The sequence below is a fragment of the Symphalangus syndactylus genome, chromosome 5, assembly GCF_028878055.3.
Source record: "Symphalangus syndactylus isolate Jambi chromosome 5, NHGRI_mSymSyn1-v2.1_pri, whole genome shotgun sequence".
NCBI lineage: Eukaryota > Metazoa > Chordata > Mammalia > Primates > Hylobatidae > Symphalangus > Symphalangus syndactylus.
The window spans coordinates 69,014,698-69,035,069 of NC_072427.2; the positions used below are offsets into that span (position 1 = coordinate 69,014,698).

General features: G+C 41.4%; 1 protein-coding gene across 16 annotated transcripts in view; it reads left to right on the forward strand.

Moving 5' to 3' along the window:
- LOC129483216 (liprin-beta-1) overlaps nucleotides 1-20,372 on the forward strand; it is a 179,389-nt gene that overhangs the window by 72,587 nt on the left and 86,430 nt on the right. The gene's annotated exons all lie outside the window — the stretch shown is intronic.

A 20,372-nucleotide genomic window follows, 5' to 3' on the forward strand; every position in this document is an offset into this window, starting at 1 on the left:
TGAAACAGATTATTTTATGGCATAGCCTACAACAAACATATATATGGTTACTCTGTAATTTTTAATTCTTATTAATGACCATTAGGTGGTAGTTATTGCTTTACTAAATAAATCTATAGTAAACCTGCTTTTCCATAAATCTTTGACTATGATCCTTATTTTTCTATGTGTAGGATTAATGGACCAAACATCACAAATATATTACAGTCTTGTGCTAGTTGATACCAAATTACTTTCCAGAGAGGTTTCGCTGTTTAGATGCCCATCCTCCCAACGTCTGATGACACTTTTTAGTCCATCTTTTTCTGTGAAGTCCCGGAAAGCAAGTAGGGCTGGAAGAATGCGTGCACACCCACGTGTGCACAAACACACACATGCACGTACACACATGCGTGTGCTTACACACACACGCACGCAAGACTGTCACACCCTGCTCTAGTGGCTGCCCACATGGAAGAAGTGCTGCTAACTCCTGAGGCAAAAAGGGGAGACATGAGAAATCCTTCACATCCCGAGTCTCCGTGGCTAAAAGTCCAGCTGTCAGAAGTCTGTGTTCTGAGACTGTTGGTTACCATGGCAACAGAAAGACCTGAATTAGAGCCAGGAATGTGGAGAGAGAAAAGGAAAAACGGGGATAGAAAGCCACAGAATTATCCCTTTACTTCCAAAATATTCTATGCCCTAGGCCCGGCGTGGTGGCTCACGCCTATAATCCCAGCACTTTGGGAGGCTGAGGTGGGCGGATCACCTGAGGTCCGGAGTTCGAGACCAGCCTGACCAACATGGAGAAACCCTGTCTCTACTAAAAATACAAAATTAGCCGGGTGTGGTGGCCCATGCCTGTAATCCCAGCTACTCAGGAGGCTGAGGCAGGAGAATCACTTGAACCCAGGAGGCGGAGGTTGAGGTGAGCGGAGATCGTGCCATTTCACTCCAGCCTGGGCAACAAGAGCGACACTCTGACTCAAAAAAAAAAATTATATATATATATATATATATATATATATATATATATATATATATATATATAAAATGCCCATACATCCTGGATTGAAGAGGATTCCTCTTGAGGGCAGAAGGACTAATGCATGGAGGTTACTTCTCTCTTGTCAGGTGGCTAAGATGGTTCCCGTCCTTAGGAGATTTAGAGCTCTAAATAAGGGGCATGGGTATAAATACACACACACACACACACACACACACACAGAGACACACACAGACACAGAGAGAGAGAGAGACATGCTTACAAATGGAAAGCAAAAAGCCAAGAAACACTTATCTGACCTAAAAGAACCTCAACGCATTGGAATCTATCAATTTCTAAAGATCTTTTCCAAATATTTGTCTCCATTTCCACTTAACAAGATTATAGTTAAAGTTTGCCATTACTCAGTCTCACTTTTTTCACTGTAGAACTGGCTTAAATTCGTTTGTTCTGTTAAATAAGATGTTTAAGGAATTCTGATGACATGATAGAAGAAATAGGCAGAGTTAGAGTTAGAAAGAAGCAGATTCTACTACCCAACAGATGCAGCCTGGCAGGTGCCCACAGACTGCCCACAACTTCCCTGAGTGATTGTGGACCTGGATTAATCCTGGAGGCTGTTTAAGTCAGAAGTAACGTTTTCCCTAGCATTTATTTTATTTTGTTTTATTATTATGTTTTAGTTTTAGAGACAGGGTCTCACTCTGTTGCCCAGGCTGGAGTGCAGTGAGCCATCATAGCTCACTGCAGCCTCAAACTCCTGGCCTCAAGCAAACTTCCTCAGCCTCCCAGGTAGCTAAGACTACAGGTATATACCACCATGCCTGGCTAGTTTTCCCTAGCACTTATTTAACACTTATTATATGCCAGATCTTGTACTAAGCACTTTACATGTGTCATTTTTTAATCCTCATAACAACTCAATCGGTTAAGTATGATCATATGCCCCATTGAATAGAAGGAGGAACCAAGGCATGAATGGTTGTATAACTCTCTCACATTCCCTGATCATAAACCCAGAACCTAGATTCAAACATAGGTAGTCTGGCTTCAGAGCCCATATCCTAACCTCTACACACTCTTGTCTCAGGAGGCTGACCACCCAATTCCTCCCTGGAAGATTCCTGGGGGAACTGATCCAGGCCAAAATAAACCCATGTTCTGGTTTCTTGGAAGAAAATCCATTGAGGGGAACAGCATGTTCTAAAATTACTTGCAAGAGGTACATATGGTATACAGGACTGGCTTAACAATGGTGTCCATATTTGGGGCAGGCCAAAATGAGATTTATTTATTTAGTTAGTTAGTTAGTTTTGAGATGGAGTCTCGCTCTGTCGCCCAGGCTGGAGTACAGTGGCACGATCTTGGCTCACTGCAACCTCCGCCTCCCGGGTTCAAGCAATTCTCCTGCCTCAGCCTCCTGAGTAGCTGGGATTACAGGCGCCCAGCTAATTTTTGTATTTTTAGTAGAGACGGGGATTCACCATGTTGGTCAGGCTGGTCCCGAAACCCTGACCTCGTGATCCACCCACCTCGGCTCCCCAAAGTGCTGGGATTACAGGCATGAGCCACCGCGACTGGCCGCCAAAATGAGATTTAAAATAAGCATTCAGCTTTCTCTTTGGCATAATGGGATCTGGAGTCCTCTGTCTAGCTTTTCATAAAAAGTTGGTGACTGCTTTCCAGAACTCTGGGGGCCTAAAAAACAATTCATAAGTAGCTTCTTCTCCATGCCACTGGAGTAGAGGCGTGGGAGAAACTATGTTTTGTCATTACTCATGGAAATGGAGCACTTTGAACTGAATATAAACATTTAAGGAAAAAATGATTTCCCAGCATAAACCACCAAAGTTTAGAGTGATCCTGAGGATAGAAGAGCTTCAAAGGGAGGCAGCCTCAGAGAAAACTTTAAATTTTATTTATTTATTTATTTATTTATTTATTTATTTTTGAGATGGAGTTTTGCTCTTGCTGCCCTGGCTGGAGTGCAGTGGCACGATCTCCGGCTCACTGCAACCTCTGTCTCCCGGGTTCAAGGGATTCTCATGCCTCAGCCTCCCAAGTCACTAGGATTACAGGCATGTGCCACCACGCCCAGCTAATTTTTGTATTTTTAGTAGAAACGGGGTTTCACCGTGTCGGCCAGGCTGGTCTCAAACTCCTGACCTCAGGCGATCTACCCACCTCATCTTCCCAAAGTGCTAGGATTACAGGTGTGAGCCACTATGCCCAGCTAGAAATTTTACTTATTTATACCATTTCTCTATGATATATTTGTAGAGATACTGTGTTAGTCCATTCTCATGCTGCTAATAAAGACATACCCAAGACTGGGTAATTAATAAAGAAAAAAAGTTTAATGGACTCACAGTTCCATGTGGCTGGGGAGGCCTCACAATCATGGCAGAAGGCAAAGGAGCAGCAAAGTCACATCTTACATGGTGGCAGGCAAGAGAGAGAGCATGTGCAGGGGAACTCCCCTTTATAAAACCATCAGATCTCATGAGACTTATTCACTATCACGAGAACATCATGGGAAAGATCCACCCCCATGATTCAATTACCTCCCACTGGGTCCTCCCACAACACCAGAGAATTATGGGAGCTATAATTTGAGATTTGGGTGGGGACATAGCTAATATATTCTCTATAATCTGTGTGTGTGTGTGTGTGTGTGTACATAACTTTGAAAATATACAACTCAGGTAGTGAAAGTACCTGAAACACAATTTCTTGCTCTAGAAAAATATATTATCATTTAGGTTATTCTTTCTGAAGCATCATAGAAATAGCAATGACACGCATCATCCTTAGGACGCCATGCTGAGGAATGTAGTCACTTCTAAATGGTAACTCCTCTTTCATCTCCAAAAGAAGATCAGGGGATTTGGGGGTCCTCGTTAACAATACAGCTCATGTTAATTTTTTTCTTAGGGCCTTAATTAGACTTGCAGGTCTAGCTTCCCTTGGATTACAATTTTACATCGTCTAAGTAGTATAAGCTGCCTTTTCTCTTGAAGCAAGATCAACTGTAATAAAGCTTCTTGAAGTTTTAGAAATGATAGTATGTTGTGGATTTATAATATTTTAGGCCTGAAGCCAATAATAACTAAGAATTGGAACACTTCCGAAGATCCATTTGACTTGATGGGATTTGGAACCTAAATATACAGAGTAGGAAGTTTCTAATTTGGAAGTTAAGCTGTTATGATGCTTAATTTTATGTTTCATCTTGGCTAGACCATGTGGTGCTCAGATATTTGTTCAACATTATTCTGGAGGTACCCATGAGGGTATTTCTGTATGGGCTAGTATTTGAATCAGTAGACCCAGGAAAGCAGATTGCCCTCCCCAGTGTGGGTGGACATCATCCTATCCATTGAGGCCTGAGTAAAACAAAACACTGAGTAAAGGAGATTTTGCACAGTCCTTCCCTGCCCCTGGAATCAGACTGGCACTTACACTATCAGCCCTCCTGCTTCTCAAGCCTTCAGACTCAGACTGTAGCTATACCATTGGGTTTCCTGGGTCTCCAGCTTGCAGTTAGCAGATCTTGGGACTTCTCAGCCTACATAACTGCAGGAGCCAATTCCTTAAAATCTCTCTCCTTTCTCTTTCTCTCCTTCCCTCCTGCCTCACTTCCTTTCTTTTTCTTTGGTCTTTCTCCTTCCTTCCTTTCATCCATTCATTTCCTATTGGTTCTATATCTCTACAGAACCTAGACTAATACAGCTATTTATTTTTCATTTATTGAAATTATGAAATATTTTAAGCATAAAAAAGAGACGTCCTGAACCTGTGATGGGATGCACTGAGGGCACAGCATCATTTCTGTGGTATTCTTGCCAACAATGTATAATCTCAATCATGAGAAAATATCTGACAAACTCCATTTGTGGGACATTTGACAGAGTTTCTGACAAGTGTCAGGTCAAGAAAGGCAAGGAAAGACTGAGGTGCTGTCACAGACTGCAAGAGACTAAGGAGAAGGAACCACTAAATGGAATATGTGATTCTAGATAGGATTGTAGAATAAAAAAAGGACATTAGTGGAAAAACAGGAAATTCCAATACCATCTTTGTTTTAGTTAATCATGCTGTACCAAAGTTAATACCTGGTCTGATCATTGTACTATGGCTGTGTAAGAGGTTAACGTTAGTGGTGTAAGCTGAGAGGTATATGCATACCCTGTACTATGTTTGCAACTTCTCCGTAAGTCTAAAATTAGGTCAAAATAAAGAGTTAAAAGAAGGGCCGGGCGCAGTGGCTCATGCCTATAATCCTAGCATTTTGGGAGGTTGAGGCAGGTGGATCACCTGAGGTCAGGAGTTTGAGACCAGCCTGGCCAACGGTGAAACCCCATCTCTACTAAAATACAAGAAATTAGCCAGGTGTGGCGCACGCCTGTAGTCCCAGCTACTCGGGAGGCTAAGGCAGGCGAATCACTTGAACCCGGGAGGCAGAAGTTGCAGTGAGCTGAGATCGGGCCACTGCACTCCAGCCTGGGCAACAAGAGCGAAACTCCATCTCAAAAAAAAAAAAAAAAACACGTTAGAAGAATACATTAACATATAGAAAATGATAATGACAAACGCCTATGTACTTAAATCTCAGTTTGGTCAAGTCTTAGCATTTTGCCATATTTCATTGTATCTTTGAAAAAAAAAATAGATAAAACTTAAGCCCCCTTTTATTTCTTTCCTGAACACTTTCTTTCCCTGCTTCCCTCATGAGCATTATTCTGAATTTGAGGTTGATCTTGTGCATGTTTAAATGCTCTTTTACATATTAGTATATCATTTTACCTTTAAGGACAAAAACCTACGGAAATTTGAATTAATACTTAGTATTATAGAGTAGTGTATACTTAGTACTTAATACTACTGAACTGTACAGTTAAAAATGATTAAAATTGTATTCTTTTTCTTTTATTAAAGTTATTTTTAATTGGCATATTTGTTTATGGGGTACAATGTCATATTTGGATACATATATATTGTGGAATGGTCATAGCAAGCTAATTAGCATAGCCATCGCTTGAAATATTTATCATTTTTTTTGTGGTGAGAACTTTTAAAATCATTTCTTTCAGCTATTTTTAAGTATACAGTACATTATTATTAACTGTCATCACCTTGCTATGTAGTAGAGCACCAGACTTATTCCTCTTGTCTAACTAAAACTTTGTACCTGTTGACAAACATCTTCCCTTTCCCTCTTTACTCCCCAAAATGGTAAATTTTATATGTATTTTACCAGTAAAATCAATTAAGGGGAAAAAAGAACCAACGTAAATGGGCTTCAAGTGATGCTCCTTAGAAGGAAGGAAGTTGCCTTATTTCAATTGCTTATTTTGCTTTATAAGAATTATTGTGACAAGGACTTCCTTCTTCCAAACCAAATTCTTAGCTGAAATATTTATAACATTTATTTTCAGGGGCAGGGAGAGGATGGGTATGATTTCCTATGCTCTGTTTGCATGTTCATTCCCAAATAGATACAACCTTATCAAGGCTCATGTACTTAATTAAAGTGGGGGGCAGGTGGTGAAAATAGAGTGTTTTGGTGTACACAAGGTTAAACTGCATCATAGCGCTGCCAAAGGCTACACACTGTGCTTGGTGCTTTCCCATGGCTGGTGATTTAATTTTATGACAGTCTCTGAGTTGTGTATTTTCATTCTAATATTAAGTTGTGCAATTCAGAGGACATAGATTCATCTCCAGAGTCCAGGACTCCCTGCAGCCATGCTGCCACTTTTGAGAACTGACCTCAGCTGAGTTGTTTATGCGTCATGAGTTGACATAGTCCACAGTGCTAATAGAGGGGAACTACAGGTTCCCTCTCCCACAACTTTACCATATAGCATCGCCATGAACACAACTTACAGACTGAATTCTGCCACACATATAAACATTTAATGGCCAGCAGGCACAAAAACATCACACAACCTTGTTCTGTAAGCTCCCAAACTGCTGTGCAACAGGGTGGCCACTAGCCACATGCAGCTACTAAAATTTAAATGGAATTAAACAAAAATTGATTCTACAGTCACATTAGCCACATTTCAAGTGGCTAGTGACCACCTGTACTAGTGGCTACATTATTAGTCAGGCGAACAAAATATTTATGTTCATCTTAGAAAGTCCTGTTGGACAGAGCTGCTCTAGACAGTCCCTGTGCTCTGTCCTTTGGTGGATTTGGAGAACACTGAACAAAAAGTTTCACTAGAAGAAGATGGGACAATATTCTAGCATCAGGATTGGGCTAACTTTCTTGACAGCATCAGGTGACGAAATTTCCTCCGAACCATCTAGAAACAGGACTGGGGAGAGTCTTCAGCTGAGGACACCATTTCCCCTTCCCCACTCAGCTTTATTGAGGTATAATTGACACATAAAAATGGTATATATTTAAGGTGTACAGTGTGATGATTTCATGTATGCATACACTGTGAAATTATTACCACAATCAAGTTTATTAACACATATTAACACATCTATCACCTCACTGTGTGTGTATGTGAAATCTATATTGTAGCAGATTTCAAGTATATAAAAGAATATTAACTATGGTCACCATGCCGTACATCAGATCCCCAGAACTTCATGGTCTGAGGGCACCCTTTGAAAGACTTAGACAACTGAGCTAGATGGACTCTTATTTTCAGGTTGTGCAAGAGTGAGAAAGTCTACAATACTTAGAGCCCATTATGAACCCTGAAAAATCATTTGCAGCATTCATTATTCTAAGTAACAACGCTCTGGTATTCATCAAAGATAAACATGGTTGACTTGGTTTTCTGTTTACATGAGCTTTTGATTAGTCATTCAAATGCTAACTACCCCAGGGTATAGGTTAAAAATAATTATTACCCTTGTATCACAGAAATAACCCATGTTGAAGTATTTTGAAAAATTGCAGACAATAAGACTGCCTGTGTATAGATGGCCTCATTTAGTTTTTGTAACAATCCTTTCCAGTAGATATTGCAGGTATTAACCTCGTTTTTGTCTCTATTGAATTCTCCAATATCCTGTGGCCAGGCCATTGCATGATGGAACCAGTTGCTAAAGAAATTCAAATTGTTCGTATAGCTGCCAAACATATAAGCATACAGCCTTTCTTATTGTATTCTATAATGTCAAGGCTCCTACATACTTTGGGTCAAGCCTGATAGTGCTTCATGTAACACCAAATACAGGCAACCTACAGTCCTCCTAGCTCTCTATTGGAATATTTTCTGTATTTTTCAAGTTGTTATTAATTCAGCAACTGTACGTGCCAGTTGAGTGCCTACCAGGTTCCAGGCCCTGCATCCTGCCACTTCTAGCAGCAGCAGGTTCATTTTTAACCTAGCTTTGCTGCATCTGTGAAATAGAGATGATAATGTTGTCTTTGCAGAGTTTTTGAAATGACTATATATGTGGGGTGTTCCGTAAATGGTTTATTTTTATTGCATAATTGAGGAGACAAACTCCTTCCTCTCACTTTCCTTGGCAGTACCCTTCTGGAAAAAGTGTTTGTATTTTATTCTAAAATGTCAGACATAGACTACTTTCCAACCCTGATTCCATATCAAAATCATGTGTGCATGCAATAATTATACTTGTATTTATGTGATTATTTGACTGTCTCCCCCACTGGACTGGAGCCTCCATCAGGGCAGGGTGGATCCAAGTCATTCTAGGAAGTGTCAGCATCTGCCAACATGGTGCCTGACCAACAAACCCCTCCTGGATTCTGGCCATCATGGTTAGGGAACCACCAGAGTTAGCATCCTTTTGCAATGTTTAAATTGCATGAGAGCCACACTGGAGACCATTTCTAGTGCATCTCTAGTTGGGGTGGAAATGCCAAGAAGGGATCCTCATGGGCTAAGCAGAGGTTTGGTGAAATGAGTGTCATCTAATCTGGATGTTCAGAGCCAACAGTTATTCTCCTTTTGGCATCATTCTAAATTGGGTAGACAACCCCCTTGGTGGGAAGAATTTTGCACAAAATATGTTTGTGGGGAAGAAGGAGAGACATAGACTCCCTGGGTGCTGTTACTTACATCAGAGGAAACAAGAAAGTACAGATCAAAGAGCAGAGTTGGCATTTTACTACTTACCCTTAAAGGACTAGAAGTCAAATGATCAAAATGTGAAGACCTTTGTTCTAGTTCTCTAGGGGACTATAAAGAAAAGTGGTGATGGGGGTGGAAGTAAAAGGTGGAAATGCTCAAGGTTGATTCTCTAAGTGGGACCCCAAGGGTTCAGAGGCAGACTGACTGGCGTCCAGCTCCAGACTAACCCAGTTGGAGAAAATGGAGATATGAGGTAGCCTACAGTGTTTTTATTATATTATGGAAAATCAGAAAGATGATATATAGTGTCTGAGTGAATGAAGAATGAATGTAAATAGCAGCAGTAAATGTGAATGCCTGTTATAATTAATAATTAACTTTAATTTAATTAGAGAATTGAGGATGAGCAGAACCGCAACAGGTGAGCCTGGATTGCGGGGTGGGGTGAGATGAGGGTTGGATGTCTCTTGGCATCTCTCTGGCTATTCTCATCAGTCATCACAGAGTTCCCATTAGTAGACCTGCTTGCGGGTGAAAACCTCCTGCCCTGCTCCTCCTGCCTGTAGATGATTTTGCTGATTTAGTGCTTTATATTTCTGCTCATCCTATTCTTAGCATAAATAAAGCTTTCTCTGCACTTCCCTGAAGCTAAATAAAATTAAGCTATGGGAGGCTCGCTGCCTCTTGCATGGATTTCCCAGAGCATCTGTGAATAGATGCTGTTGTGTGTGCACACAATGGTCTCCATTCAATTAGGAACCACTTGTGCACATCTCCTCTAGGAAGAGAGCTCTTTACCTATATTAGTCCGTTTTCACACTGCTGATAAAGACACACCCGAGACTGGGAAATTTACAAAAGGAAGAGGCTTAATGGGACTTACAGTTCCATGTGGCTGGGGAGGCCTCACAATCCTGACAGAAGGCAAGGAGGAGCAAGTCACATCTTACATGGATGGCAGGAAGCAAAGAGAGAGCAAGGAAACTCCCATTTTTAAAACCATCAGATCTCATGAGACCCATTCACTATCACAAGAACAGCATGGGAAAGACCCACCTCCATGATTCAATCATCTCCCACCAGGTCCCTCCCACAACACATGGGAACTGTGGGAGCTACAAGATGAGATTTGGGTGGGGACACAGAGTCAAACCATATCATTACCCAGAATGCATTTATGGTGGCCTACCAGCTTGGGAAGTGGTTAACGAAAATGACATTGGTTAATGAAAACTATAGTCAAGGCTTTGAAAAATCTTGTAATGTGAAAACAACTCTACAAAATTATAAAAACAATACAGCATGGGAAAATTAGAGGCTGTAAGACAAAAGGGGGCAATATTTTTTAAAACCTACCAAGAGCAAAACTTTAGGGGTAGAAATTAGATCAGTGGTTGCCAGGAGCCCCTGGGGGTAGGGAAATGGTATAGGCTGCAGAAGGGTAAGGGGAGCACTGTGAGGGACAGAAATAATCCACATCAGCACTGTCCAATAAAAATGTAATTTGAGCCACAAGTGGGAACCATTAACTTTTAATTTTCTATAGGTAAATTTTTAAAAAGAAAGAGACATAGGAATAGGTAAAATTAATTTTTTGATGTTTTATTTAACTTAATATATAAGATGTTATAATTTCACTCTAAAATAAATATGAAATTATTACATATTTTTGCACTTTACACTTATGACACATTTGATTTTGTGCTGGCCACATTTCAAGGAGCCGTGTGTGGCAGGTCTGTGGGCCACACAATTCAAGACAGTTTTGGTGGTGGTTTCATGGCTGTATACATCTGTCAAAGCCTATTAACTGTATGTCTTAAAGAGTGACTTTTATTATGTGTACATTATATCAATTTTAACAAAATTCCTGATAGCCATTATGAGCCAATGTATGTTCCATCCTTATATTAAAATTATTGTCTTGAAATGAATTTCAGAAATGCAATTTGACAATTCCATTGTCAAATTCCAAAATAAAAGTTAAGATCGTACATTAGAATCACCTAAGGCTGGTAATTTTCATAGACTTCATGGGGGTGTATGTGTGTTTCCATGACACAGCTTAGTTTAGAAAGGTCTAGTGAAAATTTAATTAGACATTGCAATTTAATAAGAAAGGATTAATAATTCATTAATAAGAAAAGGATTTGCATATGTTTGGCAAGATAAAGATGAACCCAAATTGTTTTGAGAAAGACAGTGCTATTTTAAGAAAGCTTGTCATATTTTGTTTTATGGCTACTTCTCTTGCAGCAGTATTAAAAATCACTGTCTCTTGACTTCCTTCCGTTTCTATTGTATAACGTGTTTTGCAGTAACTGTTTTGACAGTGGATCTGTCTGCAGGCATTTTTGGGGTATGGGGGAGGATGGGACTCATGTACCCACTTGGTAAGAGGAGGTTGTCGGGGAGTAAGTTTAACTTTCATCACTAAAGCTAGGAAATTTTTTTAGCTGTACGACCGTGTGTTAGTAGTTACAAATAATATTGTTTGCTATTTGATAGCTATTTTGATGTTTTCTTTTTTTCCACCAGAAAGTCCATGTTTAAGTTTTGCTGACACTTACATGAACTTTGACAATTTAAAAATGAATACATCTAGGAGAAATAGGCCAAAGGATATCTTTGAAATGGTTTTGAAGCCCAGATGTCTGGGCTGAAAATAAAAAGATAAAATTTGTTAGGGTTGAAAAATCAATTCCATAAGTTTGGGCTGGGGAAGACCCAACTGATAAGAAAATTATCCCACAGTATTCATAGACTAAATCTTAAAGCACAAAATTTGATATAGTTGTTTGAGAACTTCATAACCCACAGCGTACATTTAACAAGTGGGCCACAGATTAGGCACAAGGTAAACCTTTCTCAGGTTGTTTCACCTTAGCTTAGAGTTTAGTTTGGTGCTCTGTTAGTTCAACAGTTACTCCATCCGTACTTGCTATCAAGATGAATTTTATATATAGCAATGAAAATCAGATTTCAATGTGCATTGAAAATGCAAATCCCTGTGCCCCATTTGGAGGAATTTCTGGTTTAAAAAGCAAAGAATGGGGCCTAGAATCTGCACTCTCAGCATGCATTCCACGTGATTCTTATGCCAGCAGACTCCACCCTGAAAAACTCTAATCTTCAACAACCAGTTAAACTTTTACTAGGTTTTCTGTACAGATTAGGCACTGTGATAAATTCAAACAAAAGGCAATTTCTTTGTCATGAACATGCTAACATAACTTACAAGGTGGTATGCTGGGAGTGGTACAGCCAGTACAAATGGGAAGGAGCTCAGAGCCAGGGGCCAGTGCCACCGACAGTCGATTCAGGTTAGTGGAGACAAAAGTGCATGTCCACCTCGTGGGAAATAGCATGAGCTCCAAAAGGGAGAATGACATTACTGGGGGAAGCAGCTGCACTTAGATATGGACTGCAATGTTGTTGAAGCACTTAGGAAATTTTAACAAGAAAATTGACTATTACAATTAAGAAGCAGATGTGAAAGAAATGCATTTGATCATTGTCAGAGGTTCTTAAACTTGAGTGTGCATTAGAATCACCTGGAGGACTTGTTAAAATCCAGATTTCTGGGTCCCATACTCAGAGTTCCTGATTCAGTAGGTGTGGGGTGGAGCCTGAGAATTTGCAGTTTTCCGACAAGCTCTCAAGTTATGCTGGTCTGGGGGCCATACTTTGAGACCCACTGCTCTTAATGAATTTGGTGTCTTGATTTACCAAAAATCCATAGATGATGATGGGTGCAAATTGTTGGGGCAAGAATGGGGAAGGCGATGATATCAGGGTGTGACCTTGAACTCCCACTCATGGGCTATGTTCCTCCCCGCTTTTTTTTTCCTTCTATGACTTTTTTACTCTCAGAGCAACTGGTCTAACCAAAAATACTCTGAGGGTGGGGACAGTAATGTGGCTATAGAGAATAATTTGAGAACTATAAATCAGTTTTTTTCTTTCCTAATTGAGGTTTTATTGGTTGTGTTGAGGATCAGTACACAGACCTTCCAATTTGTACACAATTATGTACTGAAACTCTAAAAAGCTATTTTAATTCTTTTTAAATTCATTGCCGTTCTTTTTAAAAGTTATTCCAATGACTCTCCAGCTTAAAATTTGGAAGCAAATTTTCCTTAAGAGGATATCAAGTACTAGTATCTTCAAATGTTGATAAGCTGTTCCATACGTCATACCAATTCACAATTTAATAACATATACACTGCATACTCAAATTTCAGTCTTTCACAGCATAATGCATTTAGGAAAACAGGACTACCACAAACAAAGATGCTACAGACTGCACACTGTTCTGACAGGGAGAGCCATGATCAAAGAGTAGCATTTTTTAGGAAACAATTCTACTAAAAGCCAACATGAAAATAGAAGTAATCACAAATATTCGAGACATTAAATACAGGACTGTGACTCTATATTGCCATTTACTGTGCTTTCTGTTATAGGATATGGAAACTAATACCCCATCTATAGAATGTTAAGCTGACTCCCAAGACAGTCAAAGCCCGCCATAATTCAATACCCCACACTATTTTCTGGTTGTGCCAGAAAATAAACAACCAGCGAATGATTTCACCTCTTAAGTAAAAGCATTTACCCTTAAAAAATGGGTGAGTGGCCGGGCGCAGTGGCTCACGCCTGTAATCCCAGCACTTTGGGGGGCCGAGGCGGGCGGATCACGAGGTCAGGAGATTGAGACCATCCTGGCTAACACGGTGAAACCCCGTCTCTGCTAAAAATACAAAAAATTAGCCGGGCGTGGTGGCGGGCGCCTGTAGTCCCAGCTACGCGGGAGGCTGAGGCAGGAGAATGGCGGGAACCCGGGAGGCGGAGCCTGCAGTGAGCCAAGATCGCGCCACTGCACTCCAACCTGGGTGACAGTGAGACTCCATCTCAAAAAAAAAAAAAAAAAAAAAAAATGGGTGAGTTAGGATTCCCTCCTTCTTAAAAATATTTCTAGAACTACTAAAAAACTTGCATTTACAAAATAGTAGATAAAAATATTCCTCTGGACTGTACAAGAAGAGAGACAGGGACACTGATAAAACATAGTGTATGGTATCAGTCAGACTTAGTGTCTTTCTCTGTGGCTTCATCCGAGGCTAGACTCTCCTTGTTTTCAGTGTCTCCATTTTCTGCAGATAAATCTTTAGTTTCTTGATCAGCCACTTCAGCCTGTTTTTCCATTGCTCCTTTTTCCCCTTTCTTTTTTTGTTTTGTTTTGTTTTGTTTTGTTTTGTTTTGTCTGAAGATTTATCTTTTCCTGCTGCCTTTTTGGGCTTTGTTTCGCTTTGTAGAAGCAGGCTTAGTGGACCACCTTGCAGATCTCTTCTTGGGGGTCTCCCGTCACCGACACTTCAGCTGAGCTGACCTTCCTCCTGGACATCTTGGCGGTGTGGAGGGTGTGGGCTGGGTGTCTGCAGGCTGTGGTGCACGGAGAACCTTCCCGAAACTGGGCTGCCTGGTCACAGCTGCTGCATCGGAGAACTACAAATCTTATATTCAGCATGTAGCCAAGTACTTCTAAAACTCCGATCAGAACTGCATGTCTCAGATTTTATTTTAGAAAACCATAGGTATCCACTACTTTTTAGAACTCTCAAATCTAAAACTGTACTCATGACGTTAATCCCCAAACTTGTTCCTCCTCCAGTGTTCTTTAGAAATGACATCCTCATCTGCCCATCTTTTCAGTACCACAGGCTGGCCTCATCCTGGACATCATTCCTTCTCTCACACACTTTCATTCCTGCATCCAGTCACTCAGAAAGTCCCGTCAGTTCCGTCTCCTAACATATGTTACATCTGTCTACTTCTGTTGCCTTCACTACCTCCACCTTGTCCAGTCTACCAACCCCCAACTGGCTCTTCCCACATCTTGTCGGGCTCCCTTCTCGTTATTGTATAAGAGGCAGAGAGATTTTTTTTTTAGAAACACAGATCACATCAAGTCAACCCTGTACTTAAGACCCTTCGATGGCATCCCACTGTTTTTAGGATAATCCTTCAATTCTCAAAATGGTCCCATGGGCCCTGCATGACATGGCCTCACCCACATTTTCAGCCTCATTTGCAGCCATTTCCCCTTTTGTTCTCTACACTCCAGTCCCACTGACTGTTTCACTTCCTGAACTAAAGGTGTTTAAAGCCACTGCTCTTCACTGAGATAATCCTAGACGAATAATATCCCAGGGGTATCCATAGAGAAGAGGGTGAATGTGACACTTGCAGATGACATTTTTATTGAGATTAAAACTGACAAATGGCCCCAGTCTATTGCTTTTTGAAAACAAGGTCTTGGGGGAAAGAACCACTACTTGTCCTTAGCAAGCCTGTGCAATTTAGAAAATGATGCCCCTCCAGGTAAATGCAGCCCCCAAGCTGCGTGGATTGGATTTCGGTGTCTACGCACCCAGGGTGAGGTACTCTGTGAAGGACATGACCCGCACAGCCAGAATGGTGACCTTCTCTGGAGATGTCAGTTGGTTTGCTTCCAAGTTAAAACAGATCTAAATAGGTTTGTCTTATTTAGAAGCTGAACGATTATGGACAACTTCTGGAACTCCCTGGTAGCCCAGTAGTGATTTTATAATAATAATTAATATGAAAAGCTTTTACCATGAGGCTATAAAAGTTGTTCTTTGCATGACTAGGATGACATTGTATGTTTACCTTTCCAAGCCAGCATGGTTCTGTCTACGCTGCTAGCTCTGTAGCTGTTTTTCAGAGTTGAAGACCAGGTGTGATTTACAACCTAGAATGTCTCTAGCTGCTGGCATCTAAGTTTGGCACTGAGCACTTAAAGCGCCCAGACCATGGTGTTTTACTGTGTGGAGGAAGGCCTCGTTGGAGAGGCCAATGTTTTTTCATCTGACATGTTTGCTCTTGTGGAAATGGCTTGAAGTATTTGAGTGCTGGCAGCAGAAAACATGGGAGGAGACTTAAGTCTTGCTGAGCATGAATCATCCTATACAAATTAAAACTGATCACTTTTAAAAGCCGTTTCATTGCTGGTATAAAACTATTCATCAATCATTAGATTGCTTTGATGTGTATATCATATATCTGTGTGTCTCTGCCAGGATCTTAGCATGAACTTCTCCCTGAACAAACACTGAATAAATATTGCTATGATTTTGCTTGTTACTTATACTTTTGTCTTTGACTTAGAGACAGTTTAGTTTCTTGTTTTTAACTCCATGTTGAATATGAATTCAGTTTTTTTTTTTTTTTTTTTATGGAAGTGCCTAAATTTTACTAGGGGTGAGGTGGGGAATATAGGAAAAGTATGAAAAACAACCACACATGCACAATTGCTTTGTAACTTCAAACTTTAATGGACACTCTCTGGAGGTCATTGCCAGATCTCTCAGTAGGAACAGAATTTGAATCTGGGAGCAAGTAATCAGTCTGTAAATGTTTGTTATGATACTGGAATTGCCAAATATGCTGTATCTAATTGAATTTCATTACTGGGGCATGAAAGGCAGTTGGTTGAATGTTGTCACTGAAAAGAATATATTGTGGCCAGCAGATTGTTGCCTATATAGTGCTGTAGCTGGGTTTTTCAGGCCAGCTGCACTTTGAAAAGTTCTGGATGCTGAAAGTATTGGAAAGGTTGGGTCCTTCTGAGGGCCAGGAGGGAAGGATCTGCTCCAGGCTTCTCCCCTTGGCTTGTACATGGCTGTCTTCTTTTGCGTTCACATCATCTTGAATTTTGGACACACATTTCTGTATCCAAATTTCCCCTTTTTAGAAGGATTCCAGTCATACTGGATTAGGGCCCATCCGAACAATCTTGTTTAAATTGATTATCTCTATAAAGACCCTATATCCAAATAAGGTCACATGCTGAGGTCCTGGGGCTTAGGATTTCAACATATAAATTTTGAAAGGACATAATTAAACCCATCACATCATCCGTAGTTGAACCGCAACACAAATTAGCCTCAGAAATCAAGCTGTATTTATTTTGTGTTTTGTTTTTATTTGCTTTTTAGATATACTTATTTTGGAATTGTCTATAAATTTCCATAAAGTAGTTGAATTTTATTTCTTTTTTCCAGACCCACCAGAGGGCCATGGTATTGGTTCTGCAGTCAACACTGCACTCACTTGCTCTCTGTCTCTCCCTCTCTCTTTCTCATTCTTTCGCGCACTCTCTCTCTCTCATTTGTTTCATGAGTCATTAGGCCAAAAAGTATTAGGTAAATGAAAGCAAATATGACAGCAGCACCTTGAACAAGGTGACCACTTCTTTCCCCACATGTCTAACATTCTAGTTCTGAGGATTTTAAATGTAATTTGTTGATCTATAGTGTGCTTTCACCTGACACTTTGCTTTAGTTACACCATTCTTGCATATCCCTCCTTGTTTAGTTGGACAGTTTTGATATTCATAGCTCTCCAGTGCTTTGGACTGAATGTTTATTCCAAGAACTTGCAGCTGACTTTCTAGCAGGTCATTCTGATGTTGTCCAGGGATGCTGTCAGACGTGCAGTTTCTTTTGTTTTGTTTTTTTTTGTTGTTGTTTTTGAGACAGAGTCTTGCTCTGTTCCCCAGGCTGGAGTGCAGTGGCGCTATCTCGGCTCACTGCAAGCTCCGCCTCCCGGGTTCACGCCATTCTCCTGCCTCAGCCTCTCCGAGTAGCTGGGACTACAGGTGCCCGCCACCACACCCAGCTAATTTTTTGTATTTTTAGTAGAGATGGGGTTTCACCGTGTTAGCCAAGATTGTCTCGATCTCCTGACCTCATGATCCACCCGCCTCGGCCTCCCAAAGTGCTGGGATTACAGGCATGAGCCACCACGCCCAGCCGAGGTGCAGGTTCTTGAAGCACCTTTTCTACTATCTTCCTTTTCTACTCTGGGCCTTTCCCAGTTTCTGGGAGGTCAAGGCATCTGCCAAGCCTCTCTCTCTGCAGCCCACTGGCATCGGTCATACTTGTATGCTCCATCTATACTTTATTGGTGTTTTTTTTTCTTTTTGAGACAGGGTCTCACTCTGTCACCCAGGCTGAAGTGCAATGGTGCAATCACAGCTCACTGCAGCCTCAACCTCCCAGACTCAAGTGATCCTCCAGCCTCAGCCTCCTGAGTAGCTGGGACTACAGATGTGTCTCACCACACCCAGCTAACTGTTTGTTTGTTTTAATAGAGACAAGGTCTCACTATGTTGGCTGGCTGGTCTTGAACTCCTGGACTTAAGCGATCCTCCCGCCTCAGCCTCCGAAAGTGCTGGAATTATAGGTGTGAGCCACGGCGCCCGGCTCCACCTGTACTTCAAAACTCACCCCTCTCCCTATTCCCGCAGCACGTCATGTGCTAATGTGACTGCTACGTACCGTCTTAGGCTTGTGGGCCCTGAAATACAATCCATATTTTGTTCCCCCTATCCTAAGAGATCAGGTGGAATGGAAGATTGTCTCCCTTTTTATTAAATGAGTCAAATTTTACCTCTCCTCAAGTATATTCCAAAATATCAGTAACCTGTTAATAAAACGGCTTATCCCTTCAGAAAACAGAACTTAGGGTTGGTTAGATAATACACATAATCAATCATCATCATCATCATCATCCATACCTCTCTAAGCCTGTAGCAGGGTGGAATAGCATTAGCTATTGATTGTATCTGAGCAGAGGAACCCCTGGGACCCCATCTCTCCAGAAGAAATTAGGTGGTTTGAGAGGATCTCTTAGATCTGAATAATTTCAGTGCCAAAGACCAAAACCCCTTCATAAGCTGCTATTAGACTCTCCCTGATTGCCATGCCTGGCTTTCTGTTGGAGAAAATCCTAGAGGAAAACAGAAATTCCCAAGGAGCTGGGTAGCCAAGAGAGGAGCCCACACCTTCCATCTTCCATCTGGTGACCTGATGGTTCTGGCATTTGACCTCTCTGAAGGTAAGAAACCCTGGGTATTACACATGAATTCCAATATCTGAATTGACAAAAGTACTCTCTCCAGGGTAGATAAGCTGTCAGAGCTTAGATGTAAGGATGTTTTAAAAATTTCATTCAGAGATCAGGCACAGTGTCTCATGCCTATAATCTCAGCACTTTGGGAGACCGAGGCGGTGGATCACCTGAGGTCAGGAATTCGAGACCAGCCTGGCCAACGTGGCGAAACCCCATCTCTACTAAAAATACAAAAATTAGCAGGGCATGGTGGCACGCGCGTGTAATCCCAGCTGCTTGGGAGGCTGAGGCGAGAGAATCGCTTGAACCTGGGAGGCAGAGGTTGCAGTGAGCCCAGATCTCGCCACTGCACTCCAGCCTAGGCAACAGAGCAAGACTCCATCTCAAAAAAAAAAAAAAAAAAAAAAAAAAATTCACTCAGAGACCTGAAGTGTCAGGCCCAGCAATAGTCCTCCGGCCCTTGACGTCAGTCCTGTGAGCTAGCTTTCCAGCACTAGGGACTATTCTTGTGTTTAGTTTCACCTCGTCTCTTGGGGTAGATCACAATCAAATAGCTCCCATTTCCTTCGTTTGGGAAGACAATGACCTTGCCTTCCCTGCACACATCCATACAGCACTACTCCTCAGACTCCACACCCCAGGTCCAGAATAGTCAGGGTGGCTACTCTAGGACTAATCTCGCTTCCTATCTCCTGGTAAAATGGTTTTAGCAGACATTTGTCCCTGGCAACTGTTAGTTTCCCCTTTCATCACTATATTAAGACATCCTTGGCCAAGCATGGTGGCTCATGCCTGTAATCCCAGCACTTTGGGAGGCTGAGATGGGAGAATCACTGGAGTCCACAAGTTCAAGACCAGCCTGGGCAACACAGGGAGACCTTGTCTCTACCAAAAATAAAAAAAATTAGCCGAGTGTAGTGGTGCATACCTGTGATTCCAGCTACTTGGGAAGCTGAGGCAGGAAGATCACTTAAGCCCAGGAGTTTGAGGCTGCAGTGAGCTGTGATTGGGCCACCGCACTCCAGCCTGAGTGACAGAGCAAGACTCTGTATTGAAAAAAAAGAGAATAAAAGACCTCCCAGCCCACGACTTCTTTAACTTTTAGCTTACACGTTGGGGTCTTCAGCAAATTAAGAAAAATTTGGTGAGCTCCTGAATAGTGATGCTAGGCCTCAGCATGTACAAAGGAGTCCTGGAGTATGTTCATGGTTCTGCTTAGCTTTTAGAGCAGACCTCCTTTTACTGCCAGACTTCTAAGCTACTAATGGGCCAGTTGTCAGGGATGGGTATATGCAGAGAAAGCCGGTCTGCAGATTTTTCTACTCATTCTCTATCAGGTGCTAATTTCAAACACGCAGAAAAAGAAAGGACAGCCTGCA